The sequence below is a fragment of the Numida meleagris genome, chromosome 1, assembly GCF_002078875.1.
Source record: "Numida meleagris isolate 19003 breed g44 Domestic line chromosome 1, NumMel1.0, whole genome shotgun sequence".
In the NCBI taxonomy this organism is placed as follows: Eukaryota; Metazoa; Chordata; class Aves; order Galliformes; family Numididae; genus Numida; species Numida meleagris.
The window spans coordinates 63,052,286-63,078,139 of NC_034409.1; the positions used below are offsets into that span (position 1 = coordinate 63,052,286).

The 25,854-nt window shown below is 40.9% G+C and overlaps 1 long non-coding RNA gene across 3 annotated transcripts; it reads left to right on the forward strand.

Annotated features, from left to right (window-relative positions):
- On the forward strand, nt 6,297-25,487 carry LOC110395747. 3 transcript variants are annotated; one of them, XR_002436617.1, is made up of 5 exons: nt 6,297-6,555; nt 19,727-19,940; nt 21,053-21,124; nt 24,124-24,196; nt 24,769-25,487. It is a non-coding gene; the product is annotated as an uncharacterized LOC110395747 (long non-coding RNA). The 3 variants fall into 3 exon arrangements; XR_002436611.1 differs by lacking the exon at nt 24,769-25,487 and having other exon boundaries at nt 24,124-24,350; XR_002436616.1 differs by lacking the exons at nt 6,297-6,555; nt 24,769-25,487 and adding an exon at nt 18,326-18,432 and having other exon boundaries at nt 24,124-24,351.

The following is a 25,854-nucleotide window of genomic DNA, read 5'->3' on the forward strand; positions in this document are numbered from 1 at the left end:
TCAGAATGAAGAACAATACTTGAACAAAGACACAGCTTTCTTTTTTTTTTAACTTAAGTTAGTCAGACCCACCACGTAAAACATATTTAAGAAATCCAGCTGAACAGAGAGCATAATGGATGTTCATGTTGTGCTCTATCACTTTAAAATGCCAAATAGCCTTGGCAGCCTTATTTTAGGTCATGTCACTGGGGAGAAGCTGACATCCAAGCAGGGAGGACCCAGAGTGTCCTCTGATGTGTTGCAGTATGAATAAAGCAAACAGTCATGAGTCCCCCTGTAGCAGTCCTGCTTTAAGGAGCTGGCAAGGAGTGCTTTCTCTGCAAGTACCAGCTAAAGAGCTCAGTGCTGTTGTGGGAATTTCTCTATTGCTTTATATTCTCCAAATCCACTTTTGGCACCTCCAACAACTACAGCGTTGAAGGGATAAATGCAGCTCATTAGGGGCCTAATCCAAAACCCATGGATGTCAGTGTGACTTTGTGCCAGCACTGGGGCTTTGTTGGGTTTAGCAATGAGCCTTTATCTTCTCTCCACACGTATGTATACCTGTGATTTAACTCTTGGGTAGTAGCATTATGTGCACCTCCTCCAAGGAGCATGGCAGGGTTCAAAGAAGTGGGTTTTACCTCCCCCTCTCATAAGGACTCATCCATTGTTTTCCTCTGTACTTATTAGCCAAAAATACATCATCTAAAGTGAAAACACATTCCGTTCTCTTAGTTTTATTCTTTGCAATGTTATGACACATCCCTCGGATATCAGCTTTGTTAACTGTCATCAAATTAGTGTCCTCCCAGCCCCAGCATGTATGCTCACGGGTCCTCCTGGCCCTGCTAGCTACAAAGAACAGCGCTGTGCATCCAGCCAAGACTGCAGCCCAGGGAATGCTCCCCTTCCTGACCTTCTGCCCCATGATTTACCTTCTCAGCAGCTGAACAGTGGGACAGCAAGTCAGCAACCCTGCAGCTAGGAGGGCTTCCTCTCCTCCTCCACAGGAGGAGAAGTGACTGGCACCAAATTTACTCACTTTTACCAGTGGAACCTGGGGCCAAAAATATTGGGCTCAGGCCTGAAATGACTTGGTTATCACTCCCATCCAAATTTGCTTTAGATGCTTTACCAAGTTAAGAGCAGGTCTTCAATGCTATCAACTGGACTGCAGTTATGATACGACAAGAGTCTGAGCATGTTTTGCCCCAGTGGGCTAACCATGTCCTTCTCTTAGAATCACAGAATCATTAAAGTTGGAAGAGACCACCAAGATCATCCAGTTCAACTGCCAGCCCATCGCCACCATGCCCACTAACCACATCCCTCAGTGCCGCATCCACACAGTTCAACCTTCAACACCTCCAGGGACAGTGACTCCACCACCTCCCTGGGCAGCCTGTTCCAATACCTTACTGCCCTTTCTGAGAAGAAATTTTTCCTAATATCCAGCTTTGCTTTCCAATTTTACTCACTCCTAGACACACAAGGTCCCTTTAGGAGAACTGATGCCGCCACAGGCTGAGCAAGGATGCTGCAAACGGCAAAGGGTGACTCTGTTCTGTCTCATGACTAGCAGCAAGAGCCACCTCTGTGCCATGGTCAGTAAACACTCGTGTGAGCGACTGCATGTCCAAGGTCTGCTCTCAGGATTTACATCAGCGTGAGAGATACCAGGGTATGGCTCCTTGTGATCTGGGGATTTGTGGAGTAGTTATTTTAATCACATGGTTAGCATTTAGATAAACAGTCAGTGAGTAACCAAGGCATGTCCCCCAACTGGAGTGAGTCAGACACACCATTTAAGGGAAATGAGAGGGGAATAGCCTCATTCCAGCTCCAGGCTTATCCCAGAAGTGTTCCAGTGCTTGGCCTGAAGCACTGGCAGGGACTGCAGTCTTGCAAACTTTTCACGCATTTCTTCAGCAAGATAATTATGCAACTTCACTGTTGTACCACAGCCTACCAAGCTTTACCTTTGCAATACGCTAATGCAGTTTTCTCCAGTAGTTCCTGTCTATGCCTAAGGTCAATCAATATTCATGTTAATTATGTACAGAAGCTCTATCTTCAGCTTTGTGCCGAAGAACGTGATAAATTGAATTGTGCTTTGAAAGAAACCCTCATACTTTTGTTGCTTAGATATCTGCATTTTAGAAACAGATGTTCCATATCTGTTTTTTCTTTTTTTTTTTGAGGTCCCCAAGCAATCAGACTATGACAGTACAACGGAATGAGTGAAAGGGAACTTTGCATGCTTGTCAGTCAATGATCCTAACTCTTTTTATGGATCCTGACATTGCTTCTTTTTTCTATGCTTCAAGGTACAAAAGGTAAGTTCAGGGTGAATTTAGGCATGGGGAGAATGGATTTTTGGTATTGTAATGCCAGTCTTGACTTTTAATGCATGGAAATTGCTGCCTGGTCTCCTGTGAAGTCAGTTTACACGAAGGTCAAAGTCTTGCAAATATTCAATTAGGAGACCAGTCAAGTATGCGGGATTAAGTTGTTTATATAACTGTTTGCAGAACCACAGTATGAGTTCACAGGCAGGCATGGGAGCCTTGATTTCCCAGCTGATCCATAAAAAGGGTCAAACACAGTATACTGATAACCCCAGTACACTGACAAACTGACTCCTCCCAGTCCAGTCGTGACTGGAGCTTCCAGTTCCAATTCCCTGCTGTTTCTCAAGGTTAAGTTGGAGGCTGATGAGTCTGTGGTTTGTGTCACATAAAAAAATTCAGTCACTTCACTAGGTCCCACTGCGCAGCTCTGTGCATACATAGGCAGTTAGGTGTGCAAAAGCAGATTCTGCTTCAAGTAATCCATGAGCTCCCACTAGCTGCCAGGGAACAGTGTGTTGTGGGCTGTGAGAGCTGGCAAGAGTGGAAGAGGCCCCACAGAATAAGGTCTGAAAATAGGGGTAGCATCACCCTCAGCATTTCCTGACATCACTTTTCTTTGTTTCTACTTCTGGCACCAAACTCCTGGTGGAAGTTGGGGAAAGCGCCTGGCTTTTAAACCAGGGGAAGCCAGAGGCTTCCATGAAAGTAGAACAAACTGAACTCTTCTTATTGAGAAAAGCAGCAGCTTTCTCAAACCCAGATAAATTTTAGTGAGCAATTGCAGGTCTGATGGAAGACAAAAGGAGGTGAGGGAGTAAAAAGTGAAAAGAGGAGTATTTCATATATTAAAATATCTACAGTTTAATTTTGGAGTGGTGTCATTTTTTACAGTAAATTTTTAAAGACTCTCACGAAAAGGACAAAAAAAAAAAAAAAGAGGACTCCAGTGTGCTAAAAGCTTCCTGTTCTGCTGTTCTGGTCAGGCTGGGTAGAGATAAAGGCATCAGTGAGCCAACAGGACTGTACCCAGCCACAGTGGGCCAGAAGGAGGAGTGACTGCACTGGGCTTGGATGTTTCTAGATGGGTAGCTGGCATGGGAGGAAAGGGAAGGCCCTCATGCTCTTGTATTTCTTAGAAAAGCTGCTTTGGGCTGCTCATGGTTATGCTGTTGAGAGTATGTGACTGTTGTCTTCTGAGATGAGAGATGTTGCGTCAGTGCAATATATTATGTTTGTTGCTGCCCTTCAATTTGTTTTTAAGCAGTGATATCTATACTGGAGATCTTAATAGACTGAATTGTCAAAGCAGGTATTCTTTACTGCTCCTGCTGCAAAATGCTTACTGTATTCCTGTTGCTACAGCATGTACAGCTATGTTACAGCTAGTACAGTCTGTTTTTCACTAAGTGCATCAGTGAACAATGTTTAAACAGAGTTAAAAGAAAAAGTACTGGCAACAAAGAGATGACTTATCATTTGCAACTTTAAAAAGGAGCCTGCAGCTATACGAATCTGGAAATAATATAAACTTAACCCACAGGACTGTTGCATTGGTTTTAGAAGAGCTTACTTTAAAGCTGGTATGTGGGCTCGCTAAGAGACGGAGTAGTTGGCAAGGATGCTAACGATTTATGGAATGTGTCTTTGGAAAGGATTAAAGCAAAAAACATGTTGCTTCTTACCAGCTCTGAGCTAGGAGTATAGCTCTAAGGGGTGAGCATTAAATTTTAAGAATTCAGTATGTAAAACTTTTAAAGAATAATTTTTTTCTTCCCTTGTCCTAGTACTTGGGATCAAATTCAGACCGGATAGACTAAAAATCATTCCCATCTGACGTCCAGGAAAAGGTCAAGAGTTAAAGGAGTACTGGCAGTGGTGCAGCAGTTCCCAGCTTGCGTAAGTACTATTTGTGATCTGCCCAAGACAACAGTCAGCATTTTAGCTCCAAATGTCCCAAGTCTCGTATAACTGTGTCTCTTCATTTTCTCCCTCTGAGATCCTTTTTAAAACTGCATTGTACCAAGTAAAAGCACTATTAAAACTGAAGCTTGAGAACTTGGTTAAAACCTAAAAGCCCTATGAATTGGTTGGGAAACCTTTCATTTCCTATGTTCATTTGCCCCGTAATGACTCCCTGTCTAGATAGTCATGCTCCAATCCCTCACTGTGTCATCCTCTTCCTGTGGCATACCCTGTCCTAGGCTCTGTTTGAAATGTCAGCGACACATCTCTGTAATTGGCACCATCTTTCTATAAGAGAGATTCCCTGTTACCAATGAAAATTACTCCATGTTTTTCCCTGCGCGTGTGAATGGATGTGTTGTTGCATCTGTGTGTGTTTGTGAAAAGCACTAACAGCGGACTTGCTGCCAAACGTAACTTTCTACCCGGGAGAGAGGAGAGGCACGGTGCTGTTCTCAGCCCTAATGTCAGCCCTCAAGTGCTGTCTCCCCTTGGGAAGATTGTTCCAGTGGGGTGCACACAAGGAATTCTCCCTCAGCAGAAGAGCTGATCCCATGAAAGGCTGTGGACATCAGATGGATGTTGTAATTTAGGTTTGATGCAAATTGCATAGATTTTCCCCGATGATTTGTGCTGCAGAGCATCGTTCCTAAGTGCAGGGGTAGATCCAGAAAGCTGCAAAGCAGAATTTTCCTCTGTGTCATGGAGCATTATCAAGCCAGCTGCCACTAGCAGTATGGGGGCCATGGTTATTGGGCATCTCACAGTACTGGTAGTCCAAAATGTTTGCAAAACTACAGCCACTTGCTCACTGTGAGGGTAGATACTGTTGGAAATGGTAACGAGATAATAACTTTTCCAGGATGGACAGCGTCCCTTTTCTTGCAAGCATGGGTGCCATGCCGAGTGATTTCCACCTCCACACGCTCACTTGGCTAATACAAAAAGAGACCTGGTTTGCAGTGACACTGCAGTGTGATGTGAAAGTGCGTTGTTTGTCACCTGTCAGCTTTCATGCAAATCTCGGTGACTTCAGAGGTGAAATCACGGGTAGGGGGAATCTGATCCCCAGACGCAGTGCTAGGATCTTCGAGTGTAGAGGTGTAAAGCAAAAGTGCGAATGCTCCTGTGTAAGGTTTACCTATCCCTGAGAATGTACATGGAGGTGAGCTCAAATTCATCAATTCAATAGAGGGATACTCACTTTACTGGAGGCGGCCAGCCAGTGGAATATCTGCCTTGGGATTACCCCCAGCAAACACCTGTGGCAGCCAGCTGGCAAGACGTCCGTGCAACCCCATTAGTACTGTGGCTATACATATATATAACAGCAGGAGACAATAAAACATCATGTATCGGAATAAGCAAGGTCATTTACATAAAGCAAGGAGGCTTGTTTACAGGTACAGAGCAGTTTCTCACAAACAAGTTTCTTCTAGCTACATGGAGAAGCTAGAGGTGGTTTACTTGTGTTCCCAAGATAACATGAGCCCTTTCTCACCGGCTGGTCACCCATTCAGGCCGTGATCTCTACATTTTCACACAGGAGGATCTCCTTATAGGGTCTGAGTCATTTTGGAGGGCTTCCACTCACCATGGCACGGGATCCTTCCCCTAAGAGACTCTCTAAGTCTAGGACCTTTCATGAATTCCAGAGTCCAGTCCTCTGGAGGCAGTGTGAATGCATTGGATAGCGTGGGCTTTGTTTAGGAGTGAAAACATTAAAGCCTTCCTCTAAATGTTGCACCAAATGTCATTTTAGTCTAATTTTGAAATCCTTGATGGTTTACTAGCAAAACTTGATAGTATTTATGTATGACCTTGTTCTCAGAATTTGCCTCCAAATTACATGATTCTGAAAACTTAAATTTTTTTCACCACATTACTTCTGCTGATAGAAAAGATAGTAACAGGTGCTCATCATGAGGGCCACGAGGGCACTCACAGACTGTAATTTCCCTGACTCTGTTCATCTGTGGCCTCCATCCACACCTGTGTGCCCAGAAGCCCCACCTAAGCTCATCCTCAGGCTAGTAGCCCCTTCTGTGTTTTGCTGTGGGAGTGCTGGTCTCTGGTCCAGTGTTTGGCTATGCCTCCTGGGTTCTTCTTAGATCTACGCTGCTGGTATGGGACTCCACAGTCCTTAGCCTGACTCTATCTCCTGCTGCTCTGAGGGGATTCCCTGGACAGATCTTGGGCTTAGTTCTCTGCTTGCTGTGCTGGGAGTTGCTGATGGCTGCTGTGCTTTGCTGAGGTAAGATGAGCATGTGTAGCTAACTGAATTAAAAAGATGAATCTGGTAATGATAGCATTGGTAAAACTTGATTTTTCTTTCATTCTGCCTTCCCTATGATTTCATGGTTATATTATTCTACAGTTGCTTTCCCATGCAGAACACTTTGAGTAGTCTCTGGGCATAGCCAGCTACTGGCTGTGACAGAAAACAAAGAGATGTGTCTGGTTTCAAGCTGCAAGTGTGCTGGTTGGCTACCTGGAAGGTTGTACAGTGCAGCTGAACCTATAAACTCAGTTGCAGCCTTGCTGTCAGTACAGGCACCAGTTTGCACCTGTGTCCTTAGATCCAGTTTGTGATATTTAATTTTTTTTAACCTGAAAGAATTTAGTATCTCTTGAGCAATTCTTTCAAACTGATTTGGAATTTTATGAAAAACAAGATTCCCCATGCAAAGGGAGTAATGGATATGTAGAAGACTGCAGCCTGCTTCAGCACATGATTAAGCTGAAAGGGTATCTATGCCTTTAGAGAGCAATGGTTTGGGGTAAGTTTGTATGAAAATAGTTTTTTTTCTGGATCTGGGAAGTAAGGAGTATGACCTGCTGAGTCTGGGCCAATACAGTTAACAAATAAAGAGGTAAAATGAAGAAGTGGGCCAGGGGACTTCGTGAGAGAAGCAAAGGGAAAAGAATTGCCTTAGCTTAAAGCAGAATGAAATAATCATTTTACTTTTGCGAGCGACTCACTGAAGAGGAGTTTTATTTGCTTTTTTCTCCTCTTACCAGCAGATTCTGCTGATCCATTTCTGCAGTCTTCCTTCTGACATCTCCATGCAGCGCGATGCTTTTCCCAAAATTTGCTTTTCCCTAAAAATTGTTGATAGAAATATGATTTTGGGCCTACTGAGGAGGGCCAGCATGATAGGTGTATTGTCTACTGGAGATGGTGCAGTCAATTGGCAGAAATGATTGTGGCCCTTGGTGTGGCTGCAAGGGTGGAAAGAAGAAAAAGGTTGGGTTTAAGTTCTTGAATCTTTCCAAGGAGTTCTGTGTTTGCAGAGTTTTAATCAGCTATGGTGGCTAAGAGTTCAGTGAGAGGACAGTTTTTAAGTGCCTGAAAAAGCATTGGATGTAGGACCGAGGCAAGGGAAGGCTCTTTCAAAGTGCAAACATCTGGCCTGCACCAAAAGGCAGGTGGAGGTGAAGATGATGCAATGCATTCAGTGTTAATGTCCAGGTGCACCTTCCTGCCTTCTCTGTGAGGGATCCTGGCCTTGTAGAAACATGGACTACTGTGAAGGAGTTGTGTTGACTGCACGCCCAGGATGGTTTGTGGAGTATGATCTTTGTGGCCTTGTTTAGACCTTTGTGGAAAGGACAATATCAACAGGCTGAACTGCTTCATGTGAAGCTATGGGTTCAAGAACCGAACTGTCCTTATGCTTTCTTCTGTGGGCTTTACTGCTCCTATGACCCCTGGGCCCTCTGGAAAAGCTAATTAAAAGGGTCATTTTTGTGGCATTTAATGTGAAGCAATCCCATTTCCCATTTGCATAAACAGAGGTCTGGCGGCAGCTGCAGCTCACTGAAAAACAAAAGAGATGAAGTCTGAAATACAACACAGAAGAAGCAATTTAAGATGAGTGTTTATGGATCTGTGTGCCTAGATATGAAATAGGTACCTTAATATGATGCTGAGTCACCACTGAATTCCAAAGGAAGTCTTTGAACTTCAGTTCCAGTGTTTAATTTTCAAAGCTTTGCAGGGACAAATAATCTTTAATATGCCATTACTCTGCCTCTCTTATTGCTGTACAACTAATAAGGTGAAATTAAATGGATTAGATGACGTCATTACCTCAGGAAAGGCTTACTACCTTGCCTTTTCTGTTGTGATGTAATTATGGGTATTCTGATTTATTCTGGCTAATGTTTGGGTTTGAGACAGTCATGCTTAATTTTAATTGAAAACAATTGTATCTTTTATACTATTTGTAGCTGTTTTTGCAATATGTTGCTTACCTGTGAAGGGACTTTCATTATTTACTTGAGACAGTTTGTATCTTCATGGTGGACATGATCAGATTTGATCATTGCTGGACTTCTGGGCTCAAGATTCAAATCTAGATCTGAATGTTCAGGCAGTTCTGATGTTCAGGCTAAAAGGTAAGAAAGGAGAAGTGTGAGAGTGAGCTTGTCCAATATTGACAACACTATATGTTCCAGTATTGAGTCGGCTCCTCCCATGTTTTGTACTTGGCTTAAATTAATGGGATTTAAAATACATATATGTTGTCTGTAGTTTTTTCCCTATTCAGTTGTGAATATATAGGACTGTGCTTAGATTCTATTTTCATTTTTTTCCCTACTATAGTAAGGCTGTTTTTTTCCAAGGAAATCTATAATTCTCTCATGAGATTTTTGTCTCCAGGTGCTCCCATAATATTGCCAATTATTGAGAAACTGGAAGTAAAATATTACTAGGCCTTCTGATTTCTAAGTTAAAACAATGGACCTGTTAAAATATTTGTCATTCCTGTGGGAGTAGTTGATGTAGCCATAGTAGCCTGCGGCAATTGGATATGAGGGTCTCATTCAGATCATTTTATTTCATATATTCATTTTTGCTTCTTGAGTAAGCAGTGGTTGCTGCAAAATGGGGGGAGTGGATGAGGTCTGATGCCTCTGGATAGGATTGTCTTGATTTGTGTTTTTGGGCAATATAGTGTTCTATATATCATTTCTCCATTTAGTGTAGTGTGCATGTGATGGTCTGGTTACTATTGACTTGATGCTTGGTCCTGCCTGTCTTCATGCACTTTGTGTCACTGTGTCCTCTTCAGTACTTCACTCTTATTGTCTCTGTCCTGTGATACCTGAAAGCATTGTGAATTCCCCTTTTTTCAGCCTCCTGTGAGGACAAGAGGTGCTGATTTCAAATCAAAAAGGGAATGTGGGATTCTGAGATAGCTGGCGTGCTTGCCCAGGTCACGTACAAAGATGTATTCAAAGGCAGGAGCAAACTGTTGGAATCCTGGCTTTCAGGACTCATTTACACTGGGAATATTTTGCAATGATTTATAGAAGTATTCTGAAACTTGGTGAAGGCTTCCCTAAACTGCTTGTGTCTATACTATGATTTTTACTCCAAATACGCAGATGTAATAAATTTTTCTTAAGAATTATCTAAAGTTAACCAAGGTCCAATCAGATAGAATTGGTTCCGGTAGAACTATTTACTAACTTCTGTGAAACCATGCTTTGAAAACAAAGGGAGACTGTTTCTCCTGCTCTAACTGCAAGAGAACATGTCCTTGCGGGAGAGGACTCTGTTTTTTGCTTTATCAGTGTATCTGGAGTCCATTATTCTTACATGTGTTTTATTGCAGAGTACTTTGCTAATTCTTCAGTCTTTTTCTTTCCAAGCTAGACAAACCTGTGTAATCAATATCAGATCGAGGGTTCTGCTTACCTGCTGTTGCCCAAACCCATAGACTCTGTTTGCCCTGAAGCTTTTTCGTCTTTTGGCAGCTGCTCTCATTCCAATACAAAATATCCTTGGAAATTCAATACCTTGTTTTTCTATTATTTAAATTATGGCTCACATTGTAGTTCAATGAATTTAATTAAAGCATTTCCTTACACACATGGTGTCCATGTGGACAGGGAATAAAAACTTTTAATCTTGAAACTAGGCATATGTAATAATTACAACAGAAGATTGTTCCTTATTGCATTCTTCAGGTAAGATTAATGTTTATGTTGCCTGGAGGAAAACATAATCATATGAGCTGGCTTTAAATACTTAGGTAGCAAACCGTGAGGAAGTTATGACCTTGTTTGGAAGTTCAGGAGTAAGAAAACATGGAGATAGTCAAATGTCTTGACTATTGTATAGAAACACTGTCAAGCAGCACCAAAATGTGGGATGAAGAACAGATGAAGATCACCACTGCTATACCTGTTGGCTAGGATGCCAGCAGGCGTGTAACCTGCTTCGGTGAAGTCAAGTTGGTTTAAACATGGCAGTAGCTCTCCTTTGACAATGAGAAGCTCCTTTCAAATGTGGTGGGTTAGGGAGTGGTGTCAGAAAAGGTGGAGGGAGCTCTCCTGCATGTATAGAGTTGGACTTAAGAGTCTGTCTATTCACAGCTTTTGACTACCTGCCCCTAGTCACGCATTTCATAAAATAAGATTTGAACACATAGTTAGAGAACATTGCAAACAAGTAGGATGCAGTGTGAATCACAGCCAGCTGTGAAACCAGATTGGCCTGAGTTGCTTCCCTGCACTAACAGTGCCTGTGCTGTTGCTGTGTCTTCCCTGAGCTTGTGTTGGCTTCCCTCAAAGGTTTCTGACAGTGTCTCCAGGACTGGACTGCTAACCTAGTTGGGAAACAACAACCCTCATGGGATGTTTTTCGTCTAACCTGTTCTATCTTTGATACTTCTTATGGGAATTTCTCTGTTGTGCTCTCTCGCTACAACATCTTGATCTCTTTTCGGTGTCTCTAGCAATCTAGTTTTAACTGCCAGCTCTTCTCCAACTACTAACACGGCAGCTGCAACACTTTGGCATTGTTGTTTTTTCTGTTCAAAATCCAGCTCAAATGGATAGATTCCTTTCAATCTTGGGTCTTTGGATCAAGTCCTTCAGAGACTGAAAAACCCTGCCTTGGGTGAGAGGCTTGGGGACAGTACCAGGTGGGTACGCTTGTGGTCATGATGCTATGCTGTCTGTAGGTCAAGTCCTTGTGGATTAGGGTGGCCTGGTACTGCAGCCTATCCTTGTGGATCTTGAGTTCCCCCTGCAGGGTAGGGTTGTTTATAGGCAAGGGGGAAGTATATTTGCAAGTAAAACATGCAAGGGCTGGTTGTATAGATTTGGGGCTGAAGAGGCTGAAAATATTTTGGTGATGCTGGGAAGGGAAGTTTTAAGGCTATAATCTACAAATAACTAGCTTTCGGTAGTGCTCTTATGGGGCAACTCATCTTGTTTCCAAAGGAATGCATGAATTATCAGTGTGGATGAGACTTATGGTCTGTCTAGTCTGCTAGCATATCTTCAAATGGCCAGCATTGTATACATCAAGAGAAAACTGCAATCAAAAGGTTATAACTCCTTAGAGCTAAGCAGTGGCTGCTGTGAGTCAAATCTCCTTTTCCTATCCTTGAATATCACGCTGTATTACTGCTGCCATCCAGAGTACCAGAAACAGCGCTTCCAGGAATGTGCAACTATTTGAGATGTCTGAATCTTCTTCCAAACAGAAGCTAACCCTGTGACTCTGTAGTGGAGTCTGCCCTTCTGTCAAGCCTGGGATGCTTAACTTTCTTCTTTTGCTCCCTATTCTGTGTGCTCTCTTAGTAATTACTAAGCAAAGGTGAAACTAACCACTATGTATTTAAGATAATGCAAGTAAACAGTTAAAACTAGTTCAGTAGGAAAGTTGCAATTACATTCAATATACAGTCAAGCATTCAAAAGACAGAAAACTTGAAAATTAATGTGAGGTATGCTAATTCAATTCTGTTTACGCCCTCTGAGCCATGTAGTGGACTTTCCTCGCATTTTTATGGCATCACAAAGCAAACTTCTCAATCTCCTTAATATAAGTAATTATATTTCACTATGATTGTGATACTATATGGAGCTGACATGGTAATTTAGCATTTTAGCAAGATGATTAACCCCAAATGTAAATAACTCCTTACAGCAAAATGTTTCTGTAGATTCATAGCTCCAATAATGAATATGGAGATTATTTGCTGCTTTACTTTGAAAAGTAAAAATTGGTTTACCTATGTTTGAGAGCAGTTCAGGAACTTTTCCTGGGCAGGTATTGTTAGATGAAAGCAAATACTTAAATATTAGAATTTTTTTCCTGAATGCAGAATGGTGAGAAGAACAATCAGTGCACAAGTTGAGTGCGTTACTAGGAAAGAGCATCCTTGAACAAAAAAGGTGAAATGTGTTGCACAGTAAATTCTATTTAAACACTTTAAAGGCAGGGAAATTTAACCCAATGGAGTTGCCAGATTTTGATACTGCAGAGTTAAACCATTGTTGTAGTTGTATGTACCAAGGAAAAATAATGAGAAATTACTCATGTACACAACTGCAGGACCTCTGAAGGGAGACCAAGGCACTTTAGGTGCAAGAGTTAAATGGTATAATGTTTTCTTTTCTTGAGGTAGACTAACAAGGAAGCTTCTTTAAACTGCCTACAGGCAATAATAATCGATAGCTTATTTTCCTAAAATGTCAATTTTTGTACCCTGCAGCGATTTAAAAGTACATCTTAACATAGTAACTGCTTTCTCTGCTACCAAAATACTTTCACCTTTGCTTGAAGTATAGTGCCAATCAGACCATTACTTTTTTATTTCCTCTGCTTTTCCATGATATCAGTGTGAATAAATGTATTACAAGCTGGAGAGGGTACAAACAAATCCCAGTTGCATCTGGCAAGAATTTTGGGGGAATTAAAAGTTGGAAGAACTTGCTCTACTTAACAGTGTTAAACTTGTGAAAATTGGGCTTTTGAATGCTTTGGACATCAAAAAATAAATCAGTGCATAAAAGGGAGCCTCTTCACTCAGAGGAGGATGTTGTCCTAAGTGATGAAACACGTATAGCATGCTCTATTTATAACTTAGAAAACATGTGTAGTACCACTGTCTTTAGTCACATTACTTCTATCATATGTACAGAGAAGTTACTAAGCAATTCTGTTTTGGAAGCACAAAAAAAGGCTATACAGACTGTGCAACCTCCTTCAAAGCTCCTGTATTTCAACAAGACTGAAAGGATGTATTGCATGTGTCCATTGTTTGGGCCTTTATTCAGAATCTGCTCTGTGTTGTGGAAATCTTTATTTTGGCTTCAATATGTGCTGGATGGAGGCCTTTGGCAGTATCTCAGGCAGTATCAGTACTAGCAGTGTGTACTGGAAATGCTGAGTTATGGCTTGAAGCAGTCAGTGACTGAGCACCTGGTGGGAAGGCAGGGCCAACACAGGGGAGCTCAGGTGCATGCAATGCATCTGTGTGACTGGAAGGGGTGGAGCCAGGATCCACCCCTTCCCAGGCCTTACTTAAGGGTTGGCAGTGGAAGCAAGCATGTCTTGCTGGAGATCCCTGTGTACCTGAGGCATTCCAAAGGTAAGCAGATTCTTTCTTTTGTTTCTGTGCCCATTGCTGTTGTTCTTGAGCAAGTCTTCACTTGCTGCAGCCTAGGACTTTGCTACTCTGCTGTTACTGCTGTACTTTCCATTGCATTACAGTGTTACACAGTGTCTTCTATTCAGTCCATGTGGTAAATTAAATAAAGTGAAAATACATCTATGTTCTGACTCCTGCTAGCTGAGTGTGTTGTTGCAACATTCCCCTTCAACAAGCTGAAGGAAAAGACTTGCCGAATAACTTGTTATTGAATCATCTTGAATATTTTCTGATTTGGAAATCTGTGAGCAGGAAAATCTTAGGGTACCATTTTAACACAGATATTTCAAGAGTATAGCTGTCTATGCACAGGTACAGTCATAGCTCTGGATAGCTGTAAGACTATAGTCTACAATTTTGGGATAGAGACAGCACAGTTCTTTGAGTCTTTCCTTGCTGACACTGTCAGGAGTCTGATCGTTTTCCTGTTGAGTTGTTAGGATTAATTATCTTGGTCCTAACCTGCTTGAGGTGAGTGAGCTTTGTTGCCTTCCTAAATACAACAGCTCAGTTGGAAGGGAGCTTCAAAGGTAATTGATTTGAATTGCCTGACATCTCCAAGGCCAACTCGAAGTTAACGCATGTTACTGAGGATGTTGTCCTAGTGCCTCTTGAACATCACAGGCACAGGGCAACAACCACCTGTCTAGGTAGCCTGTTCCTAATGCTCAGCCTGACCTTTCTCTGGTGCAACTTCGTGATGTTCTCATGTGTCCTGCCATTGGTTCCCAGCAGCAGAGCCTGGCATCTCCTTCTTGATTCTTCTCCTCAAGGAGCAATGAGGTCACCTCTCAGCCTCCTCCAGGCTGAGCAACCCAAGTGTCCTCATCTCTCCTCTAGGATATACCTTCCAGCACAGTTACCAGCTTTACTGCCTCCTCTGAATGATTTCAAGGACCTTAAATGCATGTATCTGTGTTGCACCAGCTGTTCAAGGCTTATTGGCAGAAGGCATCTTCTGCCAACAGTACTGTCTATGCTTGGACTCTTGATGCAACGGGCTTATAATGCAATCTGTCAGCCCGATGGACTAAGAGTAAAATATGTGTGCACATCTACTGTGCAACTACTGCACAGTTGACTCATTTTAAGGGAAAACAGATTATGGAAAGAGCAGTCTCTCAGTCCCCTTATAATGGAAGAAAGGCTTGGGCCTGGTATTTGTGAAGTAATGCACAACTCTGGTTGAAAATTAAAAATAAACCTCTGAGTTGCTTATTGGGGTACAACCTGCCAAAACTGTCATTTATTTCTTCAACTACGCAAGGTTGGTGTATTGCATAATCAGTGCTTTCTCCATGTTGTGGGCATATGGCAAGAAACTCTAATGTGTGCCTGGATTTTCTTTATTTGAAATAATAAACTAACAAAAAACCCAACAAAGCACCAAGCCTGCCTGTGAATCGTGCTTGTTTCTGTACTGCCTGTGACCCTCAGTGACAAACACATACAGTGAGAAGTTGGTGCTATGGGCACCAACCAAAGAGAGTAATGCCACTGATTGCTGCAACATTGTACAGCAGAATTGCTGCTACATATATAGCCGCTAAAAGTAAATACTCTGTTGCTTCTATTTGAGGTTCTTTACCTGGGGAGATGCTCAGGATCCCTCTGAGGATATTGCCCATGTCATGCCTCATGTTCAGGCAGCTGTTCTACTTTGAGGAGTGATTTTCTGAAAATATTTAAGTCTTTTACATGGTAACTTTTTTTACTATTGGTTTTAAGTGTAGAAATAAAATGCTTTTTGAAGGGTATAGATTCTACAACACGTCTTTTTCTTAGGATGTTTTGTACGATTCCCAAATAGAATCTACCTCATGCTTTTTTTCCTTCCTGTTGTCCCTGTTTGGCTACAGCAGGCAGTGTGGGTGTTGCCTTAAGTCATCTGGAAATCAGCCTCTCTGACCTGCTGACTCTTCATAAATACGTGATTTTTTTTTCCCGTAACTCCATCTATTGCCTTTGAATAACAACTGACACTTCAAATAGTTTGTTTTTAGCTTTGTACTGTTTTTTTTCTTTCCCCCAAAGTGACTTCAGTGCTGAAGAGAAGTAATACATACAGTAGTAAAGTCTGGATAAATCCAGTTTTTAGATTTAATTACATAGAATTAACTCTGCATTTTGTCTTCATTTCAAAATTTATTCTAGTTTGAGAGCTGTAAGCCATTATCTCTTTGTAATGGTTTTTACATCTCCACTGAGGTTTCTAGTCTTCAATGTTTGTTTGCCACTTTTAGAAACAAAACTAATATATTACAGAGAAAGGGCTTGCATTTATTAAGGGTTTATTTTTAAAATTAAGTTTATTGAAATAAAATTTTTTCAGTGCTGGTGCTATACATTCTTAATCCCTTTTCCATGCTGAGACTTTCCATCTTTCTTTCTTCCTTTGTTTGAAAACACTATTCTAGTATTAGAGGTTATTGCTTTATTACGAAGAAATTAATATAAAAATGTTGAGTATTTCACCTTGTTATAGGTTTGCTGCACTGTACTAGTGAAGGGAGATGTTGAATTTGATGCATACTTAAGAAACACAATATTTAAGTAGTACATTAGCCATCCAAATAGCTGCTATGTGATCAGTAGGGTGTTTTGTAGGGTTAGTTGAGTCTAGTTTGGAGATGTCTGATAGAGAACATCAGTGAGCTCTGGACAGAAGTAATGGTTACTGCGTAATAAAGGTTGTTTGCCTTGAGAGTGTGGCTGAAGTCTGTGAAATGTACATTTTTTTTGTTGGAGTTGCCTAGTAAAGCTGTGAGCAGTGGTGTCTCTTAAGACATCTTTGGGTGCAAGATCTCTCTATCCCCAGGCATAAGAAGTTAGGAAAGGGAAATAAGAGACCACATGGCTGAACTGGGACCTAGAGGTCAACCTGGAGAGCAAGAAGAGAATGCACAGGCAGTAGAAGTGGTGACAGGTAATCTGGAGGGAAGAGTATAGAAATGCTGCTAGGCTGTGTAGCAATGGGGTCAGGAAGGCCAAAGCCCAACTGGAACTGGACTTGGAAAGGAGTGCTAAGAAGAATAAGAAAGGCTTCTACTCTGTGCTAGTGAGACCTCACCTGGAGTACTGTGTCCAGTTGTGAAGTCCTCAGTACAGAAGAGATGTGGACCTGCTGGGGCATGTCCAGAGGAGGGATACAAAAATGATGGAGCATCTCCCCTGTGGGGGCAGGCTGAGAAAACTGGGGCTGTTCAGTCTGTGGAAGAGAAGGGTCCTGGGAGACCTGTGAGAGAGGCCTTTCAGTATCTGAAGGGGAGTCTGTTGTGATAGGACAAGGGAAAATGTTTTGAAATTAAAAGAGGTGAGATTTAGATTGGATATAAAGGAGTAGTTTTTAAGAATAAGGGTGGTGAGGTACTAGAACAGGTTACTCAAAGAGGTGGTGGATGCCCTGTCCCTGGAAACAGTCAAGGTCAGGCTGGGTAGGGCCCTAAGCAACTTGATCTACCTGTGGGTGTCCCTGTTCATTGCAGGGGGGGATTGGACCAGATGGCCTTTAAGGGTCACTTCCAACTCAGAGGAACTTATAATTTTTGAAGGTGACCCTGTGGAATTCACTTGGTATTTTGTGACTGCTGTATCCTTAGGAGACCAAACATACTTGAAACATATTTCCCAGGGAGGCTGGCATGGCTCAACTCTGGTTGCCTTGCTGGTGATTTGTATCAAGGAATCATTTCACCTTTCTGGAAGGGAACTTCACTTCTGAAAGCGATTTTTTTAAAATGCTTTCATTTTGAAAGCTCTTGAGAATTTGCAGGGGGAAGATATTGTCATTGCTAAGAAAACTTTCCCAGCATGGGTAACAACTAAAATTGGTTCAGCTGTCTCAAACTGCATGAGAAGCAGAATAATAATTGCTAATATTTTTCCAAAGCCAGTACTTGAAAGTTGGCTTGATGTCCAGAGGGATCAAATAACCTCTGATCCAAGATCTTTCAGTGTTCAGACAGTGGTCTTACAGGTGCATACCACATTCTTGAAGATTCTAGTGGTTGTTCTTATTTTGTTGAATTCTTCCTAGGGTGACTGAGTTATTGGAGAAGCGTGTGATTTCCTGTAGGTGTTACAGTTACATCAAGTGCTTTTATGTCACGGGTAACTCTGTCTGGTTTCCAGTCACCTTGATGGCACTAGATCATCTATCTCACATCACTGAAATGAATGTGATTTATTTGTGGACTGAGGTAAGCATGAAATCTGGTATCGGAAATCTGGCTCTTTCAGTAGTGGTGAGAAATAAAAAGAAGGAAATGCTGCCACTTTCTCATTAAAGCAATTACCGTGTGCCATTAAACATGTACTGATAAATTTGAGAGACTTATATTATTCATTAGGCATATGCATTCATTAGTGCAGTCATCATAAAATAAACGGGGGAGTGTCCAGTACGGGGAAAATTTCAGGGAACAAGAGCTCACATTATACGAAGCTATGAAGATAAATGTCTCCTGTGGCATAATTCTAACTATTACCATCTGTAATTCCTTGTTGCTATGACAACTTAAAGTAAATATTAAAAATAGTCTGAAACCAGGAAAAGCACAGTGGGGAGTGTCTGTCCTGAAAGAAAACAAGCCCTCAATGTGACCAAGCAATGGCAGGAAAAAGGACTGATGAGAACTTCAGGAATTTTAGCTCAGAATTCTCAATCTGCAGAGGTGGGTGGGAGAAGGATCTCCAAACAGTGTTTATAAGCAGTTTTAGCTGTGCTACTAAAACATTATCATATGCTCAGTGCTGTACTTTTCATCTGTTTTCAACGTTGAGCTTGAGAAGTAATTGTATTTTAACTGGTAGGAGATTTGTGTGTATAAATATAAGGAAGTCTTTGCATTTTTGACAGATGTTTTTGATTTTTTTTTTTTGTTGAGCTAGGGAAGAATAAGAACTGTATCACAAAGGCTCTTAAGTTAAAAGCATTGCAGTGGTGTTCAAATGTTACTGTTCAAATAGTATTACAAGTGAGCATTTAGGCCAAAGAGAAGGCTTAAAAGGAGGCTGCACTTTCACGTCAGGTCAGCACAGGAGCTGCTTCCAGCGCTGGAACTTGCAAGAGCTGAGAACAATGCAGCAGGAAAAATTCTCTGTGGAAAGAATGAAAGAGAATGATGTGATGGAAGGGGCACAAAGGACTGCTTAAGTTATTTAGTGTTGGAAAATGGCTGAATGCTTGAAAAACCTGGGAACTTTGCTCTTCTATGCTTAAGCTGACTAGGGAAGCCCTACCACTGAGTGAAGAAAAAGTTTTGCATGGAAAGAGAACTGGTAACTGTTCTGGGTGTGCATTTGCTTTAATTTGGAAAAAGAGTTGTTTAGCTTTCCTAGTGAGCATTTCTATTCCTGTATTTCTATTAGCATTCCCTTTTGTTCAATTGGCAGATACTTCAAGAGTGATTTATGAGAAGAATGAGAAAGCAAATTAAGATGTGATGCTAGGCAGTAGCAGGGAAACCTAGATAGTTGTTACTGTGTAACATTATGCAAAGTTCTATAGGGAGTACAGCTTCTGTGGTGAATTTGGTGCATAAGATCATATTTGAGCTTGCAAACCAATACAGACCGGTATACCAAACAGCCTGGGGATCCAGGATCCAGGTGCCACCAGCACAAATGAGGACTCTGTGGCTGCACTTAAGGTGAATGAGACTAGAGGAGTAGAAGTCAGAAGTTTTGGCCATATTGTCACTGATCTGATAGGCAGGTTTTTATCTCCAGTCTTGTTTTTTGCTCTAAGACAATGATAATGAATGTGAATTCTAAAAGGCAGCAAAATGTAGACGCTTGGATTTTTAGGAAGACTCTGACCCATCTGAATTTTCTCTTTTAGAGATGCCCTACGAATTCCAGTTATAGCTACTGTATGGCTGAGTTTTCCTGGGCATGTCTCCCTTCTCTTCAATTTTCTGCCTTCTGAAACTCAGTGTAATCTGAGAGTTTTCTATATTTGTCCAGATTTTCTGATCGATGCTGCCTTCAGCCTGCTGTATATCTGGAAGTTGTGGACACTTCTATGGCACAAAACCAGGCTGACTGCATAGCTTCTGTGCAATGAGTCAGCGGCTTGAAAGTACTACGAGATTTTTGGCTGTGCTGAAAGTGGCTGTTGTGTATGCTACAAACCTGAGACATCTTAAACATCAGTCTCACCACCCATATGAGTCACTTGGTAAGTCCAGGGCTTATCACTTGGCTGTGTATTTTTTTTCTGCTCAGCTAATCATGAGAAATGTGGCATCGTGTATGGTGCTTTGCTGTGATCTGGGAAGTCTCTTCCAACCATCTGGGATTTGGAGAACTGTGCTGCTTTCTCCTCACTGATACAACTTTTCCCAGGCTTGCTGCCCTACTCCAGATTAAAGGGAGGAATACCCTTAGGATTCTTTTTCTGAGGCCACTGTTTTGAGTGATGACATAGAAAACCAATGCATTGACCTATTAGAATTGACATTAGAATATGTTAATGCATTGGTTTTCTGTCATCACTCAGAACAGCCTTTATGTTGTTCCTGGTTGACTCCCACACCAACCTCACACAGAGATCCCCAAGTGCCATCTGACCCTACTTCAGCTAATGAAATAGCTTATCCAAAGCTTCAGCCACTTCACCTGGGTTGCAAGTACTCCTTGTGCAAAAGGTCATCTTCAGAGCAGTTAGAAGAATACTGTGTAGCCTTGTGAGCCTCACTCTTGCAGTCTTAACTTCCCCATTCAGCCTGTTTAGTTTGTGGGGAATCCATGCTCACACTGAAGTGCTTTCTGGCACGTTGCATTATGGAAGAGTTTTCCAGGAGTTCTGGGAACAATCCAGCTGCTTGGAAGTCCTGATGGAAATGCTTCTTGGAAGGTGCATAGAAAATAATAAAACTTTCATGTATCTGTTTTAAATAGGCTATTATTCAATAGTACGTCTAGTTGGATGTGTTGGAGATGCATACATAAGCCTGCTTGCTTTGACTGTGCTCACTGTGTGTATTAGCACAGACTGTGTGCTTGGCTGTCTCCTATTACTGAAGATAAAATTTACAGCCTAGATGGATGCTTCATGAAAACAGAAGATCCCATAGCAGCCTGAGATGGAAGAGATCACTTGAGGAAGCTTATCTCTTTTTCATGATGGTGGTGACATAATTTTTACTTCAAGGAATAGGTCTTATGCTGATGTATTTTAAGCTTTTATGCCAGTGTCTTTATGTATTACATTAGACAGTCCCTGCTGTAAAGGTTTGAAATATCAACTATGTTAAGAAAGCTGATCTCTCTGCTTCCCATAAATTCCAGTGTTGTTAAATGAATGCAAGAAGCTGATGGAAAGCTAAGCAATGTGCAGAAGACGTGATGTAACTTCATCAGGTATGTATTTTGTATGTAGCTAGTAGACTTCTTTTTCTGGCTCAAGTAGTATCATAACTGAGATCAGCAGCCAGCAATGCATTCTCTATGCGTCTAGGGAATTCAAATTATTGTTTTATGGAGGAAGTGATGGCCATGCAGTTAGGTGTTTCCATCTGTGCAATCCTCTATAAGGGTATAGTGGTAAACATGTAGCATTAAACATGTTTATTGCAGATGTGGGAGGTGAGTTAAAGTAAACCTTATTGTATTTACAGTTTTGTTGTAAAACTTTAGTTCTTTGGAAACCTTGCAAAGTTTACAGAAGTTCCAAATATCAGCTTCCTGGAGCTGTGCCTTGTCTTTATTGTAGCTGAGTACTTAGATGGTCCAGAAGTTGCCCAACTCCCTGTTTGCATAGGAGCCTAACATCAGTTAACTCTGAACTGGTGCAGTCATGTTAATGAGAAGTCCGTACTGTGCCTTGTCACAGATCAAGGTTTTACAACATATGTGTTTTTGAACAAACTTGAGCCCTGTTTTGCATGAATTGAAGTTCATTCTAGAGCCAATTTAAACCTCCTTGCAGTCAAAATGCCAAGCTACATAGAATATATGGTTTTGTGTGTACTTGAAAAACTAAAAAAAAAAAAAACCTTAGTTTTTCTTACGGAATATGGTTTTGCAGTTAGAGGCTCTATTATGCTGTCTTTCCTCTGTGCTATTATAATTAAATTGAAACTGAAAGATGTAAATAACTACTTCCAAGTTCCAAAAGGCATTTCCTTCCTTATTACATCCCCTTAACTTTCCATCTTGTACAGACTGCAATAGTTTCCATACTCACTGTTCAAGATCCCATGAATCTGGAGAGCTCATGGTGACTATCATTTTATTCTGCTGAGTACTTTAAAAGTTGTAATGAGACTGTGGTGAAGTTAATAGGGCCTCCTGGTTATTCTCACAGTACTTGTAAAATTACTTGGTGTCATGACTTCATATCCAGATGACTGTATAAAATTAAGAATACTCTTAACGCCTCTTCTTGGAGATGTATATGTTTTAATTCATCGGTGATGCGAAAGTACAATCATTTTATCAGAGAGATAACCAAGAGCTTTTTCAAATGCTGATGAATACCATGCTAAGTCTTCTCTGTGTTCAGTAATAAAGTTCAAGGCATAACGCACTGGACACATGGAAAAGATCATTTTTTGCTTGTAGATAACTGATGCACCAACACTTCATTCTTTTTCCTGTATTCTTGAGGTGGAAAAACCCCCAAGCATAGCAAGAATTAAATAATTTGAATAACTTGACGTATTTAGGATCTTAATGTTGCATCAGTTGAAGTTCTTGAAAATTACACATTATATCTCTTACAGGTTATTAAGGGCCTTGTGGAATAAACTTGTGCTCATAAAATGCTGACCACCTTAACTATTAGCTTCTGATCTGTAATAATTAGTGCTATATATTAATAGCTTTTCTGTTGCATTGTATGTTTTTTATTGAGAGAGGGGAGGAAATGAAATGCTAGCATGGCTTTCATCAAAAATGGTGTTGTTCTTACAGATATTTAGTGCTTGCAGAACTAGGTAATGTTATACTGTCTTACCAGACAGATAACTTTGGATAACTTTTTATGGTCTAAAATTATAGGTGAAACATACTCCAATTATTTATGAACCACAGAACTGAAGACCGTAACCATAATCAATATTCTTGTACTAGCTTCCAGTATGTCTTTCCTGTAAGACACGGGTGTCCAAACTTTTGATTTGCCTGGGCCACACTGAGTGAAGAGAATTTGTCTCAGGTTGCGTATCTCTAGGCTGCTCTGAAAGTAATCCTCCTATCTTTTTTCCACAGAAACTACAAGAGATACAATGAGCACGGTAACTGTTTGTTAAAGCAAATTCTTGACTGCGTATCACTTTTTTCAATGTAGTCACCACCATTAACAATGCATTTTTCCCTGTAATGAATAAGAGCCTGCATGCTGTACTTGTCAAAACCTGAGACCTGCTGTTGCCACAGCTGAGATGCATCACCCACCTCACTGTGCTCACATCTACTGTTTGGTCTACATAAATATTTCGTAAGCACTGATGAGTATCAATGGACATGAATTCCTGCACACGGAAAAAGTTAATGATGCACGTTTGCTTTATAGGTACTTCAGTGTCAGATGCCATTTTATCAGACTGCCCCTCTGCTGGTATCTGTTGCATGGCAACTAGGTGTTACAGAATATTGGTGGGAAGCTTTAATCTCTTCTGCTATACCACACCAACATACACCTCTGATGTGGGCCAACACAATGAAATATGAGGTATTACTTTCAGAGCAGATCTTCTATTAAATCATGCATGTATGATATGCAATCACTTGTAATCAGGGGCAAGTGTCATATGTGGTCTAAGTAATATGCTGGTCTAGTTTATCTCCATTGTAAGAGGCTACTGAAGTTAAAGGGATCCTATTTGTAGTTCTTGGGCTCATCCCAGGGTGAGTATTTGGTACTATAGCATTATTAAAAGCCTCAGGTAAATAAAGACAGACTCTCCTGGTATTGCCTAGATATGAACACCTTGTAGATAAAGGCAATAGTATATTTTTAGAAGTAATGTCTGTGTGCCTATTCATTGCACAAGATGCATGTCTGCCAACAACTAATCTGTGTACATGTGCAACATGAATTCCTTGGACTGGTGGATTCTTCATAGGTCCCCAGTGAGAATGTGGTTGCCAGTGCTGTCAGACCCAGAACTAACAGGACCGAACCTCTAGCAACAGACCTCCCAGAGATGAGCATTTTGACCCAATATGACACATGCCATAGTCACCCAACTCATGCCCAGTGGTGACCCAGTGGATCGCTATGCCATGTCAGGACAACGTGTCTGACCGACTGCCTCTAATATTTGATGATGAAACTTGTTTTTCTGTGAGCAGAATGAATGCGGATTTTTTGAATGGAAATTTTGTTCCTGTTTGTATTCTTTCATATTCCGCAGGTTTTCCATACTGCCCCAGAAGAAACCAATAAGCTGCCTATCTCTGGGCAGCATGAGCTTCTTTGGGAAAGTGGTATGTGCTCAGGCCCTAATAGCAGCTGTAGAAGCGCTTGGCATCTTGATGGTGTAGTGGGGACCAGGATTTAATTTCCTTGAAAAACATAGTAAATAGGTTAGGCTTAACATTTCCAGAGATTAATTTGAAAGTGAATGAGTTCTTAAAAATAAATTTTTAGATGTTAGGAACTTGCAATTATAACTAAGTACCTTTGCAACAGGTTGTAACAGTTATCTTATAAAAAATATTGGTCATATTTCACAATAATCTTTGGTTGCTGTTAATGGTACCAAGGAATTACTGTGCAAAAATAAATGCCTTAAAAATTCCTTAACAAGACAAAGAGTAAATGGTATCTATAGATGTCTGACTTTGTTTCTTTATCTGAAATCCTGGATAGTGTTCTTAATAATAATGTTTTATTCTGAGGTAGGAAAATATGTAGCTTTTGGCCCTGAAATGCCAACTGTAGGAAAACTATTTTCCTAGCTCCAGATTTACGCTAATTGTTTACTTGGTAACCTGGTGATTATCAACACCATGACAAAAGTGACAAGGTGATCTCTTCTACCTCTGTATCTGTTTAGGTTCTCAAGATATCTGAAGCTGCTTCCTCAAAAGAGCTCCCTTTGCTATTTTGTAATAAACTGTCAAGGGTATGTGAGAAGCTGCAGAGTACTTTACTAATGATATGTTGTGCCCATAAGTTGTATTTTATGATGAATTTTACAACAATACTTGTATGTATCATGTCTAGTAATTAAATCTGGAGCTCAAAGCTAACATTTGCTCTTAGGGGATTTAATTCAGTTGATTGTAGTGTTGGTGGGAAAACTAACTCTATAATTTAGATGGAGATCTGATGTCCCCTCCAGCATTCGAGTATTTGAAAACAAGATTTTAGGAGAAGTCTATTTTTAATATTCACACTAATTTATCATTTTAACTGACATGCTTGAAGCCCAGTACAATCATAGGTTAAACAAAAGGAAAGTAGGATATTAAAAGATCTGATAGGCTGCATCCAAGTTTTGTGTGTGTCTTTCTCTACAGGATTTCATGGAATGTGGCCCACTGTGGAAATAGTTCTTGAATTCTCTTCATTGGAAATGCTGACAAAAATTAATATGCTCCTAAAGTGAAACAGAGTTGGAAACAAAACAAAACTCAGCCTCTTATAATTGACCAAGCCAAAGGAAGTGCAGAAGCTAAACACATTCTTACAGTATTTAAGAGAATATTTATGCTTTTCTAATACCTCAAAGCATGAATAATAGAGATAAGGTAATAGTGGTGAGCAGATTTCTTCAGAAGTCCAATGAGCAGTGGGAATATAAGTTCTTTAGGACTTGAATCCCAGTAGAAAAATCTTGTGGGGTACACTTCTTGTGGGACGGAGTCACCTCAAAATGGATGTAATTTAAGGCCTCTGTATGGATTCATGAATACTCCAGCTGGTTTGCTAGCTGGTCTGGTATCTTGTCTCACTTTATGCCAAATTCTAGAGTGGAAGGACAAAGAAATCAGGAGGTTGAATATCTCTTGTTGAAGTAACAGTGCTAAACAAAACAAATGTAAATGTGCACTGTGAAATAGTTTCTTGAAAGCTGAGCATATTTACCTTTCATCAAGATTCAAATTCAGTTGGAATTGTTTCCACTGGAAGTATGCAG